At 37.6% G+C, this 18139-nt stretch overlaps 1 protein-coding gene and 1 pseudogene across 3 annotated transcripts in view; one reads left to right on the top strand and one right to left on the bottom strand.

The window, feature by feature from the left end:
- Positions 1-18139, top strand: part of DPP10 (dipeptidyl peptidase like 10) — a 1635137-nt gene that overhangs the window by 1201595 nt on the left and 415403 nt on the right. The gene's annotated exons all lie outside the window — the stretch shown is intronic.
- On the bottom strand, positions 5826-16183 carry LOC101904919 (mitochondrial import inner membrane translocase subunit Tim17-A-like; annotated as a pseudogene).

Raw genomic sequence — 18139 nt, forward strand, 5'->3', positions numbered from 1 at the left:
TCAAATACTTTGGCCACCTGACTTCTAAGAAAAGACCCTGATGCTGGGAAAATTTGAAAGCAAGAGGAGAAGGGGACAACAGAGGACGAGATTGTTGGATGGTATCACCCACTCAATGGACATGAGTTTGAGTAAGCTCTTGGAGATGGCGAAGGACAGGGAATCCTGGAGTGCTGCAGTCCATGTAGTCGCAAAGTATAGGACACAACTGAGACTGAACAACATATATCTTTCAGAAATTGAATAGTATTTGGAAATTATCACCTTGTTTTATTTTACTATTTTTCTACTAAAAAATTGAGATTTTTACCATCCACAGAGACACCTCAAACCGCATGTTCAAAGTTAGGTTCAAAACTGTTCCTCACCAACTCTTTCTGCTGTTTTCCAGACTACAGCTATGATACCATCACCTGCCCATCATATAGAACTCCTCCATGATTCCCTTTTTCTGATTCCTTTCTGCACATGGCATCCAGTTTCAATCAGCTCTACCTCCTTACCACTTCTTTGTCTCATTCCCTTATAGTCATCCCCCTATTTCAACCTCAATTCAGACTTCATTCATTGTTTGCCTAGCCTACTGTTTTTTCTATGTATTCTCCTTTAAGTCTTATCTCATCAGTCCATATACCTTGTGCCTATAAGTTCATCATGAACATATGAAATTATTTCTGTCTTTTTCTGATTTAATCTTCTTCTCCTGACTTCTCATTGCCTATGTCATTATAACCAAAATTTATTGGTATGACACACAAGGTCCTCCATGATAGAGGCTGTCCACCTCTTCAATACTGATTACAAAACCTTGCCATATTTAATAGTTTGGTCCTGGTATGGACTGAATATTTGTGCTCCTCCAGAATTCATATTTTGAAATCCTAACCTCCAGTGCAATGGCATTAGGAAGTGAGATCTTTGTGTTATGTCATAAGGGTGGGGCCTCATGAATGCAATTAGTGCCCTTGTAAAAACAAACAGGAGAGCTTCTCTTTATGTTTCTGTTTTTTGCCATGTAAGGCTAAACTAAGACAGCCATCTGCAAACTAGGAAGTGGCTTCTCACTATTGGTGATGGCATCTTGAACATGGATTTCCCAACTTCCAGCACTGAAAAATGTTGTTTAAGTCATGCAGACTATTGTAAAGTGTTATAGCATCTTTGCAATCTCAAAGCCATAGTAAGCTGTCTAATTCATTTGTATTGTTGTTTAACCTATTTTATGAATGGCCTTCAAGGTATATTAATTCCAGGCAGGTGGAAATAGTTACAGTGTAGACCACATTTGGAAATTATTAATATTCATCTGAAGGAGAATTTAATGTTTTCTTATCATTTGAAAAGACCCTGATGCTGGGAAATAATGAAGGCAAGGGAAGAAGGGGACAACAGAGGATGAGATGGCTAGATGACATCACTGAGTCAATGGACATGAGTTTAAGTAAACTCCAGGAGTTGGTGTTGGGCAGGGAGGCCTGGCATGCTGCAGTCCATGGGGTTGCAAAGAGTGGGACATGACTGAGAGACTAAACTGAACTGAACTGACGAGTCATCATCTCCTGTGTAGTGCAACAACTTTCTTTATTTTGTTCCATTTGTATCTAATCTATTGCATTACCATATCATGCACTAGATTCAGCTTCCCTTTAGGCAATGCTGACTCCCTTGGTTAAACAGGCTCAGTCTGTCAGCTAGGTCCCTCTTTGGACTCTCACCATAAAATGGTATCTAGGCAAGATTTGATTTCCTAACCTCATGCTGCTGAAATAATATTTATGCATTGTATTACCCTCTGGCATCTCTGGACTCTAGTGCTTTTATCCTGTTCCCTGTGGTTTGCTTTCTCTCTGTTGATCTTAATGGTGAGCTCCTAAACTGGTGGAATCCAGACTGGCATCTCTCATTTGCATTGGATAGAAACTAGTGGTGCTCTCTTATCTACTTAGCCTGTGCTTGACTCATGATGGTTTACAGAATCCCTGAATCACGATCTGAATCAGCCTCCATCAGGTCATCACTGTTTAATCTCCAGGCTACTTTGCATGTCCAGTTCTATTCACATTGCTCTCAAATGAGTCAGATGATACTCTGTGACTCCTCTCATTAACCAGAATGATGTGATCAGAACAGGACCAATCATAATGTCTTTGGGGCCAGAGCAAGAATAGAAAGGGAAATGCTTTTTCACAATAAATATTTAATTCATAAGTCATGCTGTTGGATTGTTAAATAAAATGTAGTTCAATCTGTTACCTTAACAAATATGTGGCCCTGACTATCTGGGAAGTTACATTTGAATTGAGAATTATATGACTCTGGGCTCCTCTTGTGGCTCAGCTGTAAAGAATCCACCTGCAATGTGAGAGACCTGAGTTCAATCTCTGGGTTTGGAACATCCCCTGGAGAAGGGAACGGCTCCCGACTCCAGTATTCTGGCCTGGAGAATTCCAAGGGGTCACAAAGAGTTGGACATGACTGAGCAATGTTCACTTTGTGACTCTTTAGATTTCTGAATCAAAGCTCAGTGGCACAGGAGAACCAGAACCTGGGATCTGTCACATGGCCAACCTATCATCTTAGTGCCTTTAGAGCCTCAGACAAGCATGTGGATACCCCAGCCTGCATGGGGAGAATGTTCACACTCTTCTGGAAACAACTATTTGTCCCCTACTATTTGTCAGTCTCAGCAGTGTCCACCTAGGTGGTTTAATCTATTCTAAAGGAGGAAAGACCCAAGGAATGAACTCTCCTAGGCTCTGGAACAAGGATCCAGTAAAACTTTCTTACAGTCCTGGGCAGGTATGGACTGCACATGGGTATATTACCAATGGATAACTATGGTACACCCTTGGCCATGGAATCCTTGCCCCATGAGTAGGAGTGTGGCTAGAAGGGGGATAGAGTAGCCTAGAGAGTACAGGGGTTAAAGTTGCCTTCATCTATGTGCAGTGTTGATCCATGCACAGTAGTTATCACAATCTCAAGAGGAACAGGTATGTGCTCCTGTGCACCACCTTTATTAAGTACTCTGTTGTCTTCTCTTTAACCATTCTGTGCTCTGGTTATCCTTTACTTGTTCTCAAGAGGACAAGTCACCAATGTAATCTACCAATGTAATCTACAATATGTTTTGGGGTCCATCTTAAAGGAGAAAATGTTCAAGGAATCTTAAACAAGGAATAGGTATTATTTAATATTCACTGTATCTTTTCTCTGTCATGCGTGTAAAAATTGCACGTGACTCTTTCTAGGTTGAAGTAACATGTATTCATAAATTCAGCAGTTAACTTCTTTAGCTTTGCCAATAGCTCTGTTAATTATTTCTTTAAATAGTATGCTTATCTTATTGTGAAATGTGAACTTTGCAGTAAATCTATATATTAAAATGTGACTAAAAATGAGAACAGATAAAGGAAGTGGGAATGCTACATTTTGAAGGATCTAGTATATTTTTCACACCAAGGGGAACAAAAGTTATTGAAATCAATTGTCCTGTGGCAAAATGTTATTACAGAATGTAAAGGTTAATGACAATAGTTGAATCTTCTTGCTCAAGTATGGTAAATTATGTTTTAGGATTTGAGGAAATGCTAAATATATTGAAATAGGAAATGAGAAATAATAAGCGCAACATTTTTATTATTTAGTTGATATATCTATAGGTTTTGAGTTTGCCTTGAACCAAACACTATGGTTCCCCCATTAGTTTACTTTCTTATTTGCTTTGCTTCTTAAGACACTGATGCCAAATTCCGTTATTGGTAACCATGATTAACCTTATTTTTAAACAATTCACCTTTACTATTTATGTGAAGACTAATTTAAAAGTATGAAAAACATTGTTTGTCATCCATATCAACAAAGTGTTCATTTCCAAATCCCCAATTTAATTATTTTCTTCCTTTAAAAAAAAAGAGTAGACCCATGCATTACAAACTGTGTGGAAATAACAGTCCACGCAGATCTTTATTTATCAGGAAATTTTAAGTTTCTTTAAAATGCATTTTGTATTGTTTAAGATGGGAATTATAATGTGATGTTCCTGAACTTTTAAAATCATGAAACCCATAATTTGGAGTACCAGGTAACATTTTACGGAAGCTAGTATTCTTGAAAATAGAGACTGATATGTTTGGTGGAAACTTCTTACAAACAACATGTCTAGGAATATGAATAATCCCCAAATGATATTAGAAACCTACACTTAATTGATGTATCAATAATAACTTATTTCAGTTTTTGAAGATTGTTGCCAAAACTTCTTACTTATGAAAATGTCCTCTAATAAACCTAATGTAGTCCTATCTGTAGTGTTAATAATTTACAGTAAAATTAAAATTTGAGATGATAGAATAATATAAATAGTATTACATTTGTGAAAAACTGAAAAGGCTATGTATTAAAACTTTAGTTTTTTAAAATCTGACTTTTTAATTATTTGTATAATTAGTAATTTACATGACTCTTGAAACATTATGATACAGCACTAAAACATAGAGATTTTTGTCTAGATATTGAACTAGAAATCTAGTCCAGTGTTGGTTTCTTCACTAAGTATCAGTGTGACTAAGGGCAGGTTAGTGCATCTCTCCAGATTCTAAAATGGTGATAGCATTATCCTCCTAAAAAAGGCTGAGATATTAAAGAAATGACATATATATGGAAAGTACCTGGCCTATAGTGGGAATATTGATTACAATTAACCTCTCTTCTCCATATATTTTCTTAAATTTCAATTATTATCCTGAGGAGGTATCTAGCTTTCATATAAAAGGTTAAAATTTCCTCAGAAACTTGGAAAACCTAGGGGAAATTTAGTATAATGTTAAAGAAGAAAAGCAGAAGTATAGACAGCATTGGTAACAATGAAGAGAAAGCATAATACATACATGCTCAGTCACACATGTGCATAATATGCCCACACAATGCACAAACTAAATCCCACATGAAATAACTCATTCAAAAATCAGCAGGGAATAGACTCTAAAACTTGCTCTTATGTTAGGATATATTGAACTGAACTGCTACATTTTAATATGGCAAACTGAGGGACAGATGACATTTTTAATGAAAAGTTTTATGTCAATGTGAGAATAATGATATTTGAAGTGTTGACTTTTGCCTTCTTAGTAAGGATCATTATATAGAACAATTTGTACCCCAGCAAAGCATTGTGAAACAGAAATTATCACCCTTAGCAGTCAGGAGAGATTACAAATATAAACTTAGATAACAGAGTCAGGGCCTTGTTTGAATGCTATGTTCCAGGTTTGCTAAATGGATGTTGGAAGAATTTGGGCAAAAAAGGAGAATCAAGAAAATTATGTAAAGAAAAGTGAAATATAAATGTATGTCTTTTAAAAAATAATTAGAAAACAGTAAGGAAAGACTAACTTTACTTTCAAATTAAAATTATTCTAAAATAATGTTTTTTGTGCTTGTTTTTTTTTTTTTTTTTTTAAGAGCAATTGCCAGGAGTTTTTTGTTGTTGTTGTTGGTCTAACAGAACAAAACCAGGCAGAGAAGTCCCCAAGGAAACACTTAAACACTTCATTGCTGTTTGCCATTTGGTCCTTCATCTTCTAAGCTCTTACTGTATATCCTTTTAAAGATTTAAAACATTTATTTCAATCACAAATGCAATCTAAGTGTGAATAAATAAGTGTATTATCTTTTAAGACCTCCCCCCTTCATGTTCCTTTAAAGAGAAGAGGTACTAAATGTCTCTTCATAGCCTATTTGGCCATAGTTTTCCCACCTGTGATTTTAAAAATAGATCTGAAGTCTTTTCCTCATTTCATTAAAGAAATCCTGGGAAAGAAGTCCTATTGATACTGTTGATAGTCTCCAAAATGTAAAGATAGTAACTGGGCTGAAGGCAACTCGGATGGGCCTTCAGCTAACAGAGCATCATTAGGAAGTGGTGCAGAGGCAAATCTTGTCAACAAGATACCAGCTCCTTCCACTAAAGCCAGAAGAATGGCACCCATTGCTGCTGACCCAACCATGGCTACTGGTACCTTTCTTGCTGCCATCATGGTTCTTGTGAAAGCATCACTCTTGATGGAGTTCTAGGGATCTTCTTTCTCTCTGACTTGAACCATATTATAATCATTCATGGAAAGCAGACCTCTCCCAACTGCAAAGCTATGTCCAACTGCAGAGCCCTGGTTTTAATAGCTGTCAAACTGCTTCCTAGCCTGTGCTTTACTCCCAGCAGAGAATTGTGAAAACCTTTGCTTTCTTGAAGGATACCACCATCTATGCTTCTCATCTTGAAGTCCCCACTGCAGTCATCCATGATTCTCTAGGGGCAGGGCGGGCCTGCATACTCTTTTATCTTGACTTCGTGGCTAAATAAGTTTTTAAATTCAGTTTAATCTAGGGACATTGTTGATTAAATTTTAGATAACAGTTTGGTATCTGATTGAGATAATGAGAACACAAGACAGATTTACTGATCTCTATTTTGTACTGTGTGAATTTAGAGTATAGTCAATTTAAAGGTCTGCTAGTTAGAAAGTGCTGCCTCTCTATTACTACAATCAAAACCTTTTGGACTTTAATTTTATCTTTGTTTAAAGAATTAAGATCCTTTTAAAAGTTGTTCAATCACAGAATGGAATTATTTTTAAAGAAAAGTTAACTCCTTTAGGTTTTACTTAAAAGATAGATTCTTAAACTCTTAGATATCAGTTAAGATCTGTATATTTTATTGAATATACATGCGTTGGATTAATTAAATTTAAAATGAGACAAATCTAGATTGAAGGGAAAGATACCTCAGTAAGTAGAATTGTTGCAACCTAGTGTCTACTTTTTGGAGAAGGAAATGGCAACCCACTCCAGTATTCTTGCCTATAGAATCCCAGGGATGGGGGAGCCTGGTGGGCTGTCGTCTATGGGGTTGCACAGAGTCGGACACGACTGAAGCGACTTAGCAGCAGCAGCAGCAGTGTATACTTTATGGCTTCCCTGGTGGCTCAGTGGTAAGACTCTGCCTGCCAATGCGGGAGACATGGGTTTGATTCCTGGGTCAGGAAGATCCCCTGGAAAAGGAAATGGCAAGCTACTCCAGTGTTCTTGCCTGGAACATCTCATGGAGAGAGGAGCCTGTTGGGCTGCAGTCCATGGAGTTGCAAAAGAGTCAGATATGACTTAGTGACTAAACAACAACAAACAAGTCTGTACTTTAATTGGGAATTTTCAAAATACAAAATATTTATCACTTCAGCAAGCAAACAAAATCCTTATTTATACAAGTCCTCTTTTCTAAAGAATTTTGAATTTGAATGTCTACTCACAACAAAAAGAGAGGCTTTGCCTTTTGTCCTTTGATATAATGTGGTTATTAGATGTTTGATTTTAAAACATTATAGAAGAATCTTTTGGGGGCAGACATGTTGGTAAATCTGTTTCTGTAGCCAAGAATATGAATAAATCCCAAGCTCTCATCTTGGTGAACTTCATTTATCATCCTGTCACTGCACCATCTTTTTACAGTTTCATCCTGGACCAAGGTTTCATGGCACAGAATAATATTCTGGGCATCAAACCATAGCATATGAACAAGTGGATGGCCCAAATGTTTGAAAGCGTAAATGTGCCTCTCTCACTGGGCACTGGTTGAGAGGGTTGAAGCCCATTAGTTGTAATTGCCGTTCAGACTAGAAGAAGAAACTGTGTCCAGATGAGAAAAATTTCAATGTTTGTGTGGATTTGGATTTTAATAGCGTCTGTCACATTCCATCACTGTTTACTTGAGTATTTCCCCAATCTGCTCTTCCAGCACTGCATTTCTGCATGCTTCTTTACAGCACTCATTGTTTTCAAAATGTGGTGTGCCATTCTCTCCTTTCCAGTCCAGTAGTTATGTTTGCAATTTAATATTAATAAATGGTCAGTAAAAATATAGATCCCTACAAGCTTAAGTTCTGAAATAATATTGATGATTTAGTGTAATATTTGCTCTATGATCCCATGGACTATAGCCAGTCAGGCTCCTCTGTCCATGGAATTCTCCAGGCAAGAATATGGGAGTATTTCCTTCTCCAGGGCATCTTCCCGACCCAGGGATTGAACTGGGGTCTCTTGCATTGCAGACAGATTCTTTACCATCTGAACCACCAGAGAAGTCCAATATTTATTTACTTTTACATTTTATTTACTTCTAATTTTTTCTTTCCTTTTTGTTCTCACTCATCTGAAGGTGCATCTCAGTCTTAGTTAAAATTTTATTCTTTTCAAAATTAAATATTGGGAATTCTCTGGTGATCCAGTGGTTATCACGCTGCACTTTCACTGCCATGGAGCTGGGTTTGATCCCTGGTTAGGGCCTCCCTGGTAGCTCAGCTGGCAAAGAATCCACCTGCAATGTGGGAGACCTGGGTTCAGTCCCTGGGTTGGGAAGATCCCCTGGAGAAGGGAAAGGCTACCCACTCCAGTATTCTGGCCTGGAGAAACCCATTGACTATATAGTCCATGGGGTCGCAAAGAGTCAGACACGACTAAGCGACTTTCACTTTCCACTTTTCCTCAGGGAACTAAGATCTCACAAGCGTATGATGTGGCCAAAAAACAAACAAACAAATAAAAAGCCCCTAATTAATGTTGATTGTGTTGTTTAATTTCTAAACCCAAAGGAGCCTAAAGTATAAACTTTTTGCATAAAGAAAATACATGGAAGGAAGTTTGTAGTGTTGAGCCATGCTGCTGCTGCTGCTAAATCACTTCAATCGTGTCCAACTCTGCGCGACCCCATTGACGGCAGCCCAACAGGTTCCCCCGTCCCTGGGATTCTCCAGGCAAGAACACTGGAGTGGGTTGCCATTTCCTTCTCCAATGCATGAAAGTGAAAAGTGAAAGTGAAGTCGCTTAGTCGTGTCTGACTCTTAGCGACCCCATGGGCTGCATGCAGCCCACCAGGCTCCTCCGTCCATGAGATTTTCCAGGCAGGAGTACTGGTTGAACCATGAGAGAGTAATAAATATGGTCTGTCAATGACACTGTTCAGAACACTATTGTCTTGGGAGGAAGAGCATGCCTTACATAAGGCAAAGCTGCTGGTCTTCCAGTGGCACATTCAACACTGAGATAGGGTGTATCAAAGAGGTAGAGTACAGCAGACTTTGAGAAGTATGTTAATAACACACTATGGAGAAATATTTAGGGTGGGTACCAACTGTGAGACTGGGATGTGTACTTTGGTACTGTCCTTGAATGTTGGCACAGCTGTGCTGTTTGTATCTAGCTATTTAAGACATTGAAGACAAACCAGGGAATCTTACTAGGGAAGGAAACAAAGGATGCAGATCAAAGTTAAAAAAATGATTTCAGGTATTATTGCTGGTTGCTTATAGTTATGGGTTATTCTATCACCAATTTAGAATATACTACCAGTACTTTGGCCACCTCATGCAAAGAGTTGACTCATTGGAAAAGACTCTGATGCTGGGAGGGATTGGGGGCAGGAGGAAAAGGGGACGACAGAGGATGAGATGGTCGGATGGCATCACCGACTCGATATATGTGAGTTTGAGTGAACTCTGGGAGATGGTGATGGACAGGGAGGCCTGATGTGCTGCAATTCATGGGGTCACAAAGAGTTAGACACGACTGAGCGACTGAACTGAACTGATACATACATATATATATATATATATATATATATATATTTGTTCATTTCACTTTTTATAATGTTATATCAATATATTAGTCTACCATTATTCCTCCCAGAACAGTCTCCTTTCTTACTACTTTACTGTTCTTATGACATATCACTGTGACTATTGTTAATTAATTAATTAAATAAGGAAGTCCTTAGACTAAAGTGGCTCTAACGTTTTGGATGCCTACTAAGCAAACCAGAGCCTAAGCCAGAATCAATGCACCAAAATCCATAAAAACAAAAGTAAAGAACAACTGACCACAAACTGCCTGCTAGGATTTTCCAAATAAGTCAACTGCTTAAGCTATAGACAATCAAATAATAGATTTGTTTTTCTTCTCTGTCTTCTCTATTAAAATAGTTTCCCTAACTTCTGTCAGCAAGGAGCTCCTAAGCATTTTTGGTCTGACATTGTCCAATTTGAGTTGACCCTTAAACAGACATTTGGAAAAAAAAAATAATGTGCTTCAGTTCAGTTCAATCGCTCAGTCGTGTCTGACTCTTTGCCAGCCCATGAATCGCAGCACGTCAGGCCTCCCTGTCCATCACCATCTCCCGGATTTCACTCAAACTCATGTCCATCGAGTTGGTGAGGGCATTCAGCCATCTCATCCTCTGTCATCCCCTTCTCCTCCTGCTCCCAATCCCTCCCACCGTCAGAGTCTTTTCCAATGAGTCAACTCTTAGCATGAGGTGGCCAAAGTACTGGAGTTTCAGCTTTAGTATCATTCCTTCCAAAGGACACCCAGGGCTGATCTCCTTTAGAATGGACTGGTTGGATCTCCTTGCAGTCCAAGGGACTCTCAAGAGTCTTTCCCAACACCACAGTTCAAAAGCATCAATTCTTCAGTGCTCAGCTTTCTTCACAGTCCAACTCTTGCATCCATACATGACCACTGGAAAAACCATAGCCTTGACTAGACGGACCTTTGTTGGCAAAGTAATGTCTCTGCTTTTGAATATGCTATCTAGGTTGGTCATAACTTTCCTTCCAAGGAGTAAGCATCTTTTAATTTCATGGCTGCACTCACCATCTGCAGTGATTTTGGAGCCCCAACAAATAAAGTCTGACACTGTTTCCACTGTTTCCCCATCTATTTCCCATGAAGTGATGGGACCGGATGCCATGACGTTCATTTTCTGAATGTTGAACTTTAAGCCAACTTTTTCACTCTCCTCTTTCACTTTCATCAGGAGGCTCTTTAGTTCCTCTTCACTTTCTGCCATAAGGGTGGTGTCATCTGCATATCTGAGGTTATTGATATTTCTCCTGTCAATCTTGATTCCAGCTTGTGCTTCTTCCAGCCCAGCATTTCTCATGATGTACTCTGATATAAGTTAAATAAGCAGGGTGACAATACACAGCCTTGACATACTCCTTTTCCTATTTGGAACCAGTCTGTTGTTCCATGTCCAATTCTAACTGTTGCTTCCTGACCTGTATACAGGTTTTTCAAGAGGCAGATCAGGTGGTCTGGTATTCCCATCTCTTGAAGAATTTTCCACAGTTGATTGTGATCCACACAGTCAAAGGCTTTGGCATAGTCAATAACGTAGAAATAGATGTTTTCTGGAACTCTCTTGCTTTTTCCATGATCCAGTGGATGTTGGCCATTTGATCTTTGGTTCCTCTGCCTTTTCTAAAACCAGGTTGAACATCTGGAAATTCATGGTTCACGTATTGCTGAAGCCTGGCTTAGAGAATTTTGAGCATTACTTTACTAGCGTGTGAGATGAGTGCAATTGTGTGGTAGTTTGAGCATTCTTTGGCATTGTGTTTCTTTGGGATTGTAATGAAAACTGACCTTTTCCAGTCCTGTGGCCACTGCTGAGTTTTCCAAATTTGCTGGTGTATTGAGTGCAGCACTTTCACAGCATCATCTTTCAGGATTTGAAATAGCTCAACTGGAATTCCACCACCTCCACTAGCTTTGTTTGTAGTGATGCTTGCTGCTGCTGCTGCTAAGTCGTTTCAGTCATGTCCGACTCTGTGCAATCCCGTAGATGGCTTAGTTTACCTTTTAACACTTCTTATATTTCTAAAACAAGAGGAACATTTTCCTGAAAACTTCTAACCTTTTCTCTTTCACCTGGAAAGTAGACCTCTCAGACTGATTTTGTTTTATAAATTATAAATGTCTTATGAGTGTTGGTGGCTATCTGATATTGTAATAGAACCCGAGCATTGATATTCATTTTGGTTGGCATGTCCAATTTATGAAATTCAAAATTTATTTTCATAACCTGGCTTACGAAGGGTATATTAAGTGAACACAAATTTTAGAGGCTTGTTGACTTAGTAGACTCAATAATAGAAAAGGACAACTGTCTAGCTATCAATAGCTGTGGGAATTTAGAGTGGGAAAGAAGAAAATATGCCTTTCTCCTTAATAATTCTTTCATTAATACCTTAGTAACCTCCCACATAACATCACTTACTCCCATTTAATTTATTCTCTTTGTATATCTCCTTTGGCTTTCCTAAAACAATACAGTTAATTTTATAGAGGGAATTCCTAAATTCAAGTCCCAGGAAGGGCAGTGCCAAAGAATGTTCAAATTACCACAAATTGTACTCATTCACATGCTAGCAAAGTAATCCTCAAAGTTTTTCAACACTCAGTGTTTTCAAAGGCTTCAACACTGTGTGAAGTGAGAATTCCCAGATATTCAAGCTGGATTAGAAAAGTCAGAGGAACCAGCAATCAAATTGCCAACATCTGTTAGATCATAGAAAAAGCAAGAGAATTCCAAAAAAACCTCTACTTTGGCTTCATTGACTACCTTAAAGCCTTTGACTGAGTGGATCACAACAAATTGTGGAAAATTATTTAAGAAATGGGAACACCTGACCACCTTACCTGTCTCCTGAAAAATCTGTATGCAGGTCACGAAGCAACAGTTAGAACTGGACATGGAAAAATGGACTGGTTCAAAATTGGGAAAGGAGTACGTCAAGGCTGTGTATTGTCACCTTGCTTATTTAACTTATATGCAGAATATGTCATGTGAAATGCTAGACTGGATGAAGCACAAGCCAGAATCAAGATTACAGAGGAAAATATCAATAACATTAGGTATACAGATGACACCACCTGTATGGCAGAAAGCAAAGGTGAACTAAAGAGCCTCTTAATGACAGTGAAAAAGGAGAGTGAAAAAGTTGGCTTAAAACTGAAGATTAAAGAAACAATGGGCTTCCCTGGTGGCTCAGATGATAAAGCGTCTCTCTGCAATGCAGGATACCTCAGTTCGATCCCTGGGTTGGGAAGATCTCCTGGAGAAGGAAATCCACACCAGTACTCTTGCCTGGAAAATCCCATGGATGGAGGAGCCTGGAAGGCTACAGTCCATGTGGTCGCAAAGAGTTGGACATGACTGAGCAACTATGTGTATATATATATATGTGTGTGTGTGTGTGTGTGTATGTGTGTATATATATATATATATATATATAGTATAAAGAAACAAAGATCATGGCATCTGGTCCCATCACTTCATGACAAATAGATGGGGAAACAATGGAAACAGTGACAGGCTTTATCTTCTTGAGCTCCAAAATCAGTGCAGATGGTGACTGCGACCATGAAATTAAAAGCCAGTTGCTCCTTGGAAGAAAAGGTATGATGAACCTAGACAACATATTACAAAACAGAGACATTACTTTGCCAACAAAGATCCATCTAGTCAAAGCTATAGTTTTTCCAGTAGTCATTTATGGGTGTAATAGTTGGACTGTAAAGAAGGCCGAGTGATGAAGAACTGATGCTTTTGAACCATGGTGTTGGAGAAGGCTCTTGAGAGTCCCTTGGACTGCAAGGAGATCAAACCAGTCAATCCTAAATGAAATCAGTCCTGAATATTCATTGGAAGGACTTGATGGTGAAGCTGAAGCTCCAGGTCTTTGGCCACCTGATGCTTAGAGCCAACTCATTAGAAAAGACCCTGAAGCTGGAAAAGTTTGAAGGCAGGAAGGCAACAACAGAGGATGAAATGGTTGGATCGCATCACCAACTCAATGGACATGAGTTTGAGCAAGCTCTGGGAGATTGTGAAGGACAGGGAAGCCTGGAGTGCTGCAGTCTATGGGGTCCCAAAGAGGTGGACACGACTGAGTGATTGAACAACAACCTAATGTCATATGTTCTTTAGAATAGTATTGGGCAGTGCAATGACCTGGCTTTTCAGTGTTTCTTTCCACCACCGCCTTCAGGAAGTTTGCAATCTTACACCTTGAAAACCACTTTCAGTTCCTGCAATGGTCGGACTATGGCTAGTTCAAGTTTTATGATTTTATTCATATTGTCTCTATTATCTTCCTATTACAGTGGGACAGTTTTCTAACATTTTTTGAAGCTTTAATGAAACTATAATTTTTTTTTTTTCTCTTTTAAATTCTTCTTGGAGCTTACTTCTTCTGAAGTAAACTTCTGAGATAGGTGCTCTTTTTATGTGCTTGCTTAATGCTTATGTATTTAATACTAGTTGCCTTTTAGATTTTTTTTGGTTCACTTACTTCTCCCAACAACCCTGTTGAGTAAACAACTGTAATTTTTATCAGCTTCTTCTTATACATAAGGAAACTGAAGCAAAAAAAAAAAAAAGAAAAAAAAACCTGCAAAAACTAGTACTTGCCTAATGTCTCACAGCTAAGTGATAGAATGAGTTTTGAAGACAGGTCTAGTATATATACCAGTGCTGTCCAACAAAAATCTGAGTACAAATGTGATTTAATTCATAAATTTTCTAAAGAACACATTGAAAAAGTTAACAGAAACTGGTGAAATTAATTGTATTAATTTATTTTGTTTAATACAGTATATCCCAAATAACATTTTGACATGGAATCAGTATTAAAAATCAATATTAAAAATGAGGTATCATAATTTTTATGCTGTCTTCAAAATGCAGTATATATTTTATAGTTAAAGTATATCCCAATTTGGCCTAGAGTTTTACATTGAATGTGGCTAATTGCTACCTTTAGTCAATACTGAATAGCTTTACTCTTAATCACTGTACTCTTTGTACTGAAATAGTTTTATTTGCCTATATCCCCTACTGAACTCTGAACTAAATGAGTGAGGAAGTTTTGTATTTTTAGTACATAGACTAGGTATTGCATGATATATAATAGAAACATGACTATTTATTGAATTTTGTTGCTGAAGTATATTGTCAAGTTGAAATTTCAAGAGATTCAAAATACTTGATTAAATGCATACATTTGCCACTCTTGAGCAGATCATGAGAGAAAATTGAGAAGATATCCAGGAAAATGGTTGTGTCAGGGACAACAGGATATACTTAAGATTCCATTTTAAGAATATTATTATATTATTATTATTATATATAATAATGTAATATTATAAGATTATCATTATAATATTATTTTATCATGTTTGATAAAATCATGAGTGGAATCATGCTTCATGCATTGTAGATGCCTAATAAATCATTTCTAATTTGATTTTATTTATTTATTTTTTGAGCCAGGGCTAGTAACCTCAACTCCTACAGGTGTTTATTATTTATTTGAAATCCTATCCAACTTGCCATTAGTTTGGACAAGCTGGGACAGTTTCTCAAAATGAACTCCATTATAGTGAAATTGTTCCATCTGTTTTCCCCAAATGAAGGCAGCTTCCCTTGATGCTAGTCAAAGAGTGAGGGCTCCTTGACTCAGAACCAGATGCAAGCTTAATACCAGCCTTCCATTTCAGCTCAATTACATTCTTGGCAGCCTATGAGACTCATGGGGTAAACTTTTTATAACAATTATCAATATCAGCCAATTTTTCAGAATGGGCAAGAATAAACTTCAATAGCTCCAAGATGAGTTTTCAGTGTTCCAAAGGTTCTGTCTGGCTGACTGCCACGGAGAATATTGTAGGAGCATAAAGAGTGCAGTTTTATGCAATATTCTAGAAAACGGCTAACTTTATGTTTACTTAGATTCTGAAGATTTTATCAAAATAAATTAACTATTTAATGCTCTTTTTTTGGTATAGTTTTTTTGTGTGTGTGAGATAAGGAAAATGACTATTTTCCTGTGATATTTTATATATGGAACTGAAGCTGTGTGTGTGTGTGTATGAATATTTTCTAGCAATGCTTGGAGACTGGCCTATCATTCACTCTCTCATAAAACTATTGTGGAGCGAAGAGAGAGAGAGCATTCTACTGAAGGGCTATAGGCTCAAAAATAACCTGAAATTTTGAGATTCTCTGTAGACTGGTATATGTTTATTGGGGTTGAAATTTTGTTAGCAGTAGAATTGGAATTCAGGCTAATTTGAAATGATATAAAGTCCTTGAACCCAGGAATGGCTAAATCCTGTCATTATTTAGCATTCTTTTGTCTTATAACATCAGATACATCATTATACAAGGAGCTATTAATTATATTGAGTGTCCATAATCACAAAAGTGAAATTCTTTTTTTTTAAATTATAATAGGGCATCTAGATTTAAGTGAAACTTCCCTTACCTCAGAAATCTAAATTTTAGCACCATGCTGCTCTAAAAATGAAAGCAAATATTTTCTATAAAATAGAAGAGGGTAAGAAGTTATAATTGTCTTCTTGCCTCTGAGCAAGGCTCTAATGGGTTCAACACATGGAAGTAGACATTTTAAAAAGCACCAGAGACCATATGGACTTGGCTTCTTAGGAATTCAACCAGAAAGACTCTGGAAGCATAAGAAATAGCAGTACTTCAACAATGACTTTTGAACATAGTGACTTCTCACATAAGTAATTTTTAACTTGATTTATACAACTATGCCTGCATGCATGCTCGGTCATTCAGTCGTGTCCAACTCTTTGTGACCCCATGGCCTATAGCCCACCAGGCTCCTCTGTCTTCATAGGATTTTCCAGGCAAGAATACTGGAGTGAGTTACCATTTCCTTCAACTTTGTATTGCATAAAAGAATATCTTATACAATTACAAAAGTATAAAATTGTTTTAAAGGATTTACAATAACCTTTTAATCAATAAGTTTATAATTGACATAAAAATTCATCGTCTGACTTAAAATATTTAATATAAAAAGATAGAGCTAGCTATATTGTCTTTTTAAGTGTTTTCTAGAGAAACAAGGCCAATTTTCTATTGTCTATCTATCTGTCCATCTAGAGAGAAGAAGAAAGAGGGAGGGAAATGGAGAGAGGGAGATAGAGAACAAGGAATACTAGTCGGTCCATTCAGTCTCTGTCTGATGTGCCAAGAACCAGGAGGACTAATATCTGAGGGCAGGAAAAGAGACACCCCAACTCAAACAAAAAGAGTAAATCCACTCTTCTCTTGCCTTTTTGTTCTGTTTAGAACCTCATTGGACTAGATCCTACCCACCTACATTGGTGGTCTTTATTCAGTCTCTCTCAAATGCTAAGAGGCATGCTCATAGACATACAAAGAAATAATGTTCTATTACCTATCTGAGAATCCCTTCACCCAGTCAAGGTAACACATAAAGTGAGCTATCTCAAGAATGCATAGAACTTTAATTTTCTTTTTAACATTTCCATTCATTTCTAAAATACATTATGTTACTATTTAAGTCATAAATGCAGGATGAATAGAAAACACCAGGATCTATCACCCCACCTAGATGATGATTGTATTGACAGAATCAGTCTGATATAACTATTTTGAAACCTTGGAGTCTATTAAGGCTTGTAACTTCCAGGGGGAGATTTGGATAGCAAATTATAGATGATATCAGTCAGTTTCAATTCTTAGTGCAGTACCAGCTACCCGTCCCTCACACCTCAAGCTGGGGCAGAAAGCAGTGGATATATTCCAGGAGAATCTTGCAGAAGCTAGAGTGAACAAAAAGGACCCTACCTTCTAACTATTAGTGATCAGTGTTCTTATTACTGATTGTTGCTTCTGATCATAGAGGTACAGACAAAGAAGTGGGATCTTTGTTATACCTACCTCTAGTGTTGCAAGCTCCTCTTCTTTTGGCTGAAGTGACTTCTAGTGATATTTAAAGGGCTAGCATCTTCCACCCTTGCCTTTTCTTTTCATTCTTCCCCCCCACCCCCTCCATTTTGGTAACCAAACATTGAAGACTGATACCTTCATTCCCAGGGGAAAGCACAGTATCAGAAAAGATCTGAAAAATTCATAAGCTTATACATCAGTGATCTTCAGCTCAGCTAGCCTACAATAATCAAAAACAAAACAAAACAAAAAAACCCCAGCAAACTCTGGGGAAGGAGGATAATCTAGTTTCCAGAATTATCACAATACTACATTTAAATGAATAATTATCGACAAAAGGTAAAAAGGCATAAAATAGGACAGGGCATTGTGACCTATTCAAAGGCAAATGAAAAGTAAACCTTCAATAACTGTCCCAACAAAGGGACCGTAGTAACTGTTTCTGAAATAGTCTGGTGGAAGATCGACTAGACAAAGATTTTTAAACAATTTTGTACATACTCATACAGCTAATGGAAG

The sequence above is a fragment of the Bos taurus genome, chromosome 2 (genome assembly GCF_002263795.3).
Source record: "Bos taurus isolate L1 Dominette 01449 registration number 42190680 breed Hereford chromosome 2, ARS-UCD2.0, whole genome shotgun sequence".
In the NCBI taxonomy this organism is placed as follows: domain Eukaryota; kingdom Metazoa; phylum Chordata; class Mammalia; order Artiodactyla; family Bovidae; genus Bos; species Bos taurus.